Below are 7,554 nucleotides of genomic sequence, written 5' to 3'. Positions count from 1 at the left end.
TAGTTATCTTTTTTTTAATGATTATTCTGAGTTGAGATAATATCATTTTAATGCTATTTTCATTGGGCCATCGAAAGAGCAACACAAGGGAAAAATAAGGAAAATATGTGAATGGTTATTTTTCATTTTCTTGGCTCTTGGGCTCATTAATTTTAATGTTACACCAGGCAATTTCTTTAACGTTTTATAAAAGGAGTAGGGATCATCATGTCTCTACTCCTCACTACCAAGGAACATGTAGTTTCTGTCCCCACTGAATATCCTTCCTTTTTAAAAAAAGTTCATTTATTTATTTTGAGAGAGAGAGAGAGACAGTGTGAGGGAGGAGGGGCAAAGAGGGTGGGAGAGAGAGAATCCCAAGCAGGCTCCATGCTGTCATGACAGAGCCCGATGTGAGGCTCAAACCCACGAAACCATGAGATCATGACCTGAGCCGAAACCAGGAGTCGGACGCTTAACCAACTGAGCCACCCAGGCACCCCACTATCCTTCCCCTTTGAAGTGTACATTTATATTGTCTTTTCTCATCTTCATCATCATGAACTCTGTCCCACCACATCTCCAGCACAAAATTCAAATTCTTTGGATTGACTAAATAGGTTAGTCAAAAAGTAGCTCTCTGCTTCATCATCATCCTGGGTGAGTTAACATTCTAGTTAATGTGCCTTCTAATATCTCACCCTTACAATTCCTCAGCCCCTACTAAACCACTGACTTTTAGCTCTACATAAGCCTCCCATAATGACACCCTGGAGCTTAGCTTCACTATAGCTATTCTCCAGTATTTTATAACCATAGACTTTGTAACTCTGACCACAACCTACTTACTATCTACCAACTCCTTTCTGCCTACAGAAGTGGCAGTTTAGTTACTAACCCTTTATGTTCTCCTAATTACCTGATTGCCTTCTGTTAAAGCTTGAGCCTACTCTTAGCATAGGATTAGGTTGGTGATACCCCCCTAGACTTCCCAGTCTTTTCCCTCCTTGACAGTCTTCGGGGCTCTCCTTCCAAAAGTTCAGGTCTGATTAGCTTACCCAAAAATACATCTTTTAGTTGCTCCTCTGGGCTCCTGAACATTGGTTGAGAAATTACTAAACCATGCTGATTGGTCTCTTCAGATTCCTGCTATTCAAACTCAAATGGGTTTTCATAGCTATTTGACAATTCCTGTTTTCTAGTTATTCTAAATCTTTTTGCTCTCCCCTGAATTCCTTAACTTCAACCCTAGCGCTGCCTTCATACTCTTAGCAGGTGACTTTATCTCCTAATTTATAGTTTTTAAGAACATACATTGTTTGATGTTCCTCAGTTTTTAAAAAATAGTCTATATACCTTTACTTTCCATTTTCCCTTAGGAAGAAATATCCCTCCTCTTATATAATAAATAAAACACTGTTTCATTTAGATTTTTCTCTAGTTATTTATGTACTGTTGGAACATAGTACACAGTTGGTTTATTTAAACTAATATTAGATTTAGCAGTCAGTCCTATCCCTACCTGTGAAATGAAAGTATAAATAGTCTTTGTTTATGTGGGTTTCATGAGTAATGATGGTTTATAAACTTTTAGTGGGTCTGAGAACTTAGGGTCTGAAGTCAAGGGTCTGCTCTTTCTCTATTAGAACTCTTGAGCCCAGCCTATCTTTTACCTTTACCTTCCATTCTTAAAAGGAAACTTGAGGACAGCGGAAGAGTCAGAATAGTGTCTTCTACTCAATGCTGTGATCCTGGAGCAAACATTTCTCAGCCCCGTTGCTATGAAAAGGAAGCATTGGTGGGGCTCTTCGGAGCCAGGCTTGGTCTCGGGGAAAAAACTCTTTTCTTGGTAAGATAGCCAATTAGAAAGTTTACATGAAGGAATTCATTACAATGGCAGCTTGATTTACTGGGAAAATGTTTTCAGATTTGAACTGAAAGTGTGTTGGGGTTGTTTTTTCTTTCTTGTTTCTTTGTTTTTAATTGACTGGGACTCTTGAAGAGCCTTCATCAAATAAATGGAATGGAAAATTCCAAATAGTCCATCAAATAATCTAGTGGAAAATTGCTTAAGGTGAGGTCTTTTCAGCAAGAAGCGTTTTCTGTTCTTTCTGCTGCCAGATTTGAAGACTTCCAGTTATATCATTCTATCAGCTACTAAATTTTTAGTGTGTTGATTTTTAAAAAGCAAATGCATTCTTCAACTCTGAATCATGTCATTTTTAGGTGAACACAATAAAATCTAGAGAAGAAAATTATAATCACACTATAAACACTATTTTATAACCTGTTTTTTTAAATGGAAAAACACATTGTGAAAATTTTTAATGGATTTAAAATTCATTAAATACTTAAGTGGATTTAAGTATTATTTAATAGCATTATCTTTGTTTTTTTTTTTTATGTGGAACACTTCACGAATTTGCGTGTCATCCTTGTGCAGGGGCCATGCTAATCTTCTCTGTATCGTTCCAATCTTAGTATATGTGCTGCCAAAGTGAGCACTAATAGCATTGTCTTTAAAGATGAATGATTGGTTGGTTGTATCCTATATTTTTAGTTTATTAGCTTACATATCGAAACAAGATAGTGGCAAACTCAACCATAGCCTTAGTTGAAAGAGCAAACTGCTGAAAAGGTAATTTGTGCTAATGGCTCTAAACTGGTATCATTTGTTTCTATATTACCAGAAACTGGTACCAAGCCTGGTATATACTAGGCATGTAGTAAATGTTGAATTTAATTTTTGCACACATTTTTATTATTATTAAATATGGGTTCTAAGTAAAAGAAACTCTCAGTGTTTAGTCTCATTCTTTTGTTTGCTTTACTTACAGATGATTTATGAATAGAGTTTGATATTGCAGTTCATTACCATGGTAACAATCATAATATCACAAACTCCAGACTTTTTAAATGACACTTAATAAGTGGGAAAAGGGATGAATAAGTGTTTCATTTGTATAGTGACATCATGATGGCTAGCAGTGATAGAAAAAGAAATAACATAGGTATTCAGATAAAAATTTGTAAGTTTGACTACTTTTTGAGCCATGGGAGAGTTTTTTGAAGTTATTGGATTTCAGAGATGGATATATTTGGCTTATCTATAATTTATAAAACATTATCAATAAAAAAGTTACAAGATTTATAGGATTTGGAATCAAGAGAGCTGGATTTTAGGTTCTCCTCTGTGAGGAGTTAATGCCATCATATAATATTTCTGAGTTTTAATTTATAAAGTGTGGACAATATTCCAATGACAACAGCACAGGGTTGCATCAGCAGTACCAAGTGAAGTTATACATGTGAACACATATTTTAAAGCATGATGCAAATTACAGATATAAGATGTTACTGTCCTTCATATGGAAGCTGATTTACCGTGATTTTCTATGACCTAAACATGATGGAGAGTGGATCCTTGGTTTGCAATATGTGTCACTCCATCTCAGAATGGGGTTTCTTTTTGGGATATGAAAATGTTTTAAATTTGATTCTGGAGATCATTGTGTAGTTTTGTGAATATAATAAAAACCACCAAATCTTAACACTTTATTTAATTTTTTAAATTTTAGTGTAGTTGACACACAATGTTACATTAGTTTCAGGAGTACAACATAGTGATTTGACAAGTTCATACATTGTTCTGTGTTCATGACAAGTATAACTACCATCTGTCCCATTACATCACTATTACAGTATCATTGACTGTATTGCTTATGCTGTGTCTTTTATTCTTGTGACTTATTCATTCCACAACTGGGGGCTTGTATTTCCTACTCCCCTTTACCCATTTTTCCCTCCCTCCCCACCCTTCTTTCCTCTGGCAGCCATAAGTTTGTTCTCTGTATTTATAGGTCTGATTCTGCTTTTTTGTTTATTCGTTTTTTTTCTTCTCCTCCTCCTGCCCCTCCCTCTCCCCTCCACTCCCCTTCCTCCTCCTCCTCCTCCTCCTGCTGCTGCTGCTTCTTCTTCTTCTTCTTCTTCTTCTTCTTCTTCTTCTTCTTCTTCTATTCCACATATGAGTGGAATCATATGGCATTTGCCTTTCTCAGTCTGGCTTATTTCATTTAGCATAATATCCTCTAGGTCTGTCTACGTTGTCTCAAATGACATGATTTCATCCTTTTTTATGTCTGTGTATAGTCCACTGTGTGTGTGTGGGGGGGGGGCTGCCTTTGTATCCTGCCTATTTTGAATAATGCTGTAATAAACATAGTGGTGCATATATATTTTTAAATTAGTGTTTTTCTTTTCTTTGGGAAATACCCAGTAGTGGAATTAATTGGATCATATGGTATTTCTATTTTTAGTTTTTTGAGGACCCTTCATACTCACAGTGGCTGTACCAGTTTACATTCCTACCACCAGTGTATAAGGGTTCCTTTTTCTTTATATCCTTGCCAATACTTGTTACTTTTTGTGTTTTTGTAAATCACACACTTTAAGTGGATGAACTGAATGGTATATTCAGTAAATTTCAGTAAAATTGTTCTTTTTTAAAATCTCGTCAGTCATACCTGCCACTAAATAATTTTGACTGGGTATCTTTTCACGTGGAACTCAATAGTCTGGCCATATTAGTGGGTTTCTGTTCTTACACTTCCTCTCTACTGTCTCTCAAAAAAAATCAGGCCCTCTGACTTGATAAAACAAGATTCTGCTTCCTTTAACCCCTAAGGAGGCAATCTCATGTACTGGTTAGGGGCCAGGCTGCTAGAGCACATGTTCAAGTGTAAGCTTTGTCACTTTCAAGCTGTTTAATGACGATGCTCTGGTTATTCTCTATGGTGAGAGTATGGAAGAGTTGTCTTATGTGCTTTCAGTGAGGCATTGTAGTACAGGACTTAGGGCATTGCCTGCCACATTTAAGAGTGGCTCTTACTGTGATGATCTGAATCTGAACTGTGGCCCTACTTGTTATATCTCCAAACTTATTAAAGTTTTCTGATAAATAAAGAGCTTACCCTTGATGACTGTATAATTTACCAGTAGAAAACATGGATAGAAACTTCAAATGAAAGCATTTTCCTTAATGATTGCCCAACTCAGATATTTATTCAAGGATTTTTTTCCCTGATATGATTAATACCCTTAGAAGGCAGAAACAGCTATAGTCCTTTAGATACTTTGCTTTTGTGTATGTGTGATGGGAGAACATGTGTATGTTAAATAGCATTTTTATCTTCTTGATATATGTGTGATACAATATATATCCCAGTATAGCCTTTGTGTGACCCAGTGAATGTACCTGGAACATGGTAATGTTCAATAAATACTTAAAAATAAATGGATCAGTGGGCTCAGATAATACGAGTTTATTCCAGTTTCAGTGAACTCATGCCTTGGTGCTTAATAGCAAACCTGCTATGATGTTATCACCATCACCTTGTGTTTATACATTGCATTTTGTTTTTCAAAGAACATTTACATCTTATTTTTATAATAGCATGATATGGGTAAGATATGTATGTTATGATTTCAATTATGAATGTCATAATTGCATATGCTTTTATATATGCTTTTATAATGCATCATTTTCATAAGTTGTATATTAAACTAATTTCATCCTTAGAAGAATTTTATGGGATAGATTGGACAGTTAATACAGTTATTCTTTTCAAAGGAAAAGAAAAAATTACCACAACTTTAAGGAACTTAAATAATGATAGAATTAGACAAATTTTGGAGTTGAGCCAAGAACAGACTTAACCTTTCATTTTGTCTTGGGTTACATGCTCATCCTGATACCAACCTTTGTGGCCTGAAGGAGGCAGTGATAGATCTATCTATCTAGCTAGCTAGCTAGTAGCTATTTATAGTTTATTTATTTTGAGAGAGAGAGAGAGAGAGAGAGAGAGCACATGCATGAGTAGGGGAGGGGCAGAGAAAGAGGGAGAGGGAGAGGGAGAGGGAGAGGGAGAGGGAGAGAGAGAGAGAGAGAGAGAGAGAGAGAGAGAGAGAGAATCTCAAGCAGGCTCCACATTGTCTGTGCAAAGAGGCAGTGCTTGAATTGGCCAGACCTGGCACATAGGCTCTTCTTAGAGCCTTCAAACTACATGGACTGTGAGTGAAGGAGGGAGAACTCTTCAAGTGAAAATATGATACTGTTTCCAGAAGAGGGATTGGATGCTGGGTTGGCAAAAACAATAGCTGAGCATTTTGCCATCTATCTAGCCTTTACCACATTGCTTGTGATTTGGCTTTCTGTATTTCTGTAAATACCTGTTTGTGAAATGGTCATTTCCAAGTTGTTTTATCACCTATTCCTTTCCTCTAATGCCCCTAACAAATTATACCCAGACCATACAAAACATTCTTATAGATTTGGAGCAGTCATGCTTGCTGAAGCCCTATTTTAGTTGAAGAATTTTATTTTAATATCTTTGGAAAATTTAAATTCACAATCAGGAAACATTGCCTTTAAGTAAGAGACAAAAGAAAAAACAAACAAAAAACCATGTGTAAGAACAAATGGATAATTTTTTTAGAAGTAAATAAACTAAAAGTACAATGACTTTGAGAAGTGAAGAAAATTTGAAGTCTTTTTCAGAGGGTTAAAAATTTTAAAAAAGAGCTAAAAGTTTGAAAATAATATATATAATAGTGAACTGAATAATCAACAAAATAGCAGAAATTATTGAATATATAGGACTTATAAAAGTCACACATATATGTTTAAATATCATTAGGACTGGAAAAAATGTTGCTATAATGTAAATGCTTATGTATATGCAAGAAACTGGATTATGGTGTAAACACTTAAGCCACACAGCAGTTACTTTATATGAAATAACATGAAACATACTATAATCTAAACAGCTTTTGCATGTTTGCTCTTTATTATGTTTCATATTAAAATGTACACTATGTATTTTATAACAGTGTAAGTTAAATTTATATATATATATTACTTTGGATAATTTAAGAGATTTTCAAGGTATATTTTGGAGATGTATATATTTTACTACATAGAAATTGACTTTAGATTCTAAACATCTTGTAACCTATAAAGAGCTGAAACTGACTTGTATTAAAATTACTTAAAAGCATTGTCTATACCCCAAGATTGTAAATTTGGAAACTCCTCAGGGGCAGAAATCTATATTAATTTTTCTATTTCTTAAATAGAAAAATACCACATTTCTTAAATGCAGTATTCAAAATAATCCATAGATAGGTGTTACACCTGAGAAAATTTTCATATTGCAAACACTCATAGATTAAGTGAGTCCCCAGTCACTTGGTTTATCTATCAAGCTTTCATAGGTGGGTGGTGCAAATGGTTCTAATGCAACATTCATTTTCACCTGGAGCTAACGAACATGTATTTTAGATGGCCTAACTCATTAGACACTAATACTATTGCAAAACTATATAGTATTTTATCTTTTTGCACTTAAACAGTGAGTCCACTGGTTGAATGGAATCAACACACAGTAGACTAATCTCAAATATTTCTAGAACTGGGTGGTGATAGGAGCCTACTCTCTGGTGAGTATTTACACATGAAACGAAATCCACACAAGACAGTTTTCCATTTCTAGCCATTTGCCTGTATTTGGTACCATG

The 7,554-nt window shown here is 35.1% G+C and overlaps 1 non-coding gene across 1 annotated transcript; it reads right to left on the bottom strand.

The window, feature by feature from the left end:
- Nucleotides 1–2,377: 2,377 nt before the first annotated feature.
- Nucleotides 2,378–2,484, bottom strand: LOC113594962 (U6 spliceosomal RNA). The gene has a single exon (XR_003415446.1). It is a non-coding gene; the product is annotated as a U6 spliceosomal RNA (small nuclear RNA).
- Between the last annotated feature and the right edge of the window lie 5,070 nt (nt 2,485–7,554).

This window comes from Acinonyx jubatus, chromosome A1 (assembly GCF_027475565.1).
Source record: "Acinonyx jubatus isolate Ajub_Pintada_27869175 chromosome A1, VMU_Ajub_asm_v1.0, whole genome shotgun sequence".
Taxonomy (NCBI): domain Eukaryota; kingdom Metazoa; phylum Chordata; class Mammalia; order Carnivora; family Felidae; genus Acinonyx; species Acinonyx jubatus.
The sequence above is the reverse complement of the archived record's forward strand: the minus strand, read 5'-3'. Positions and strand labels throughout refer to the sequence as shown.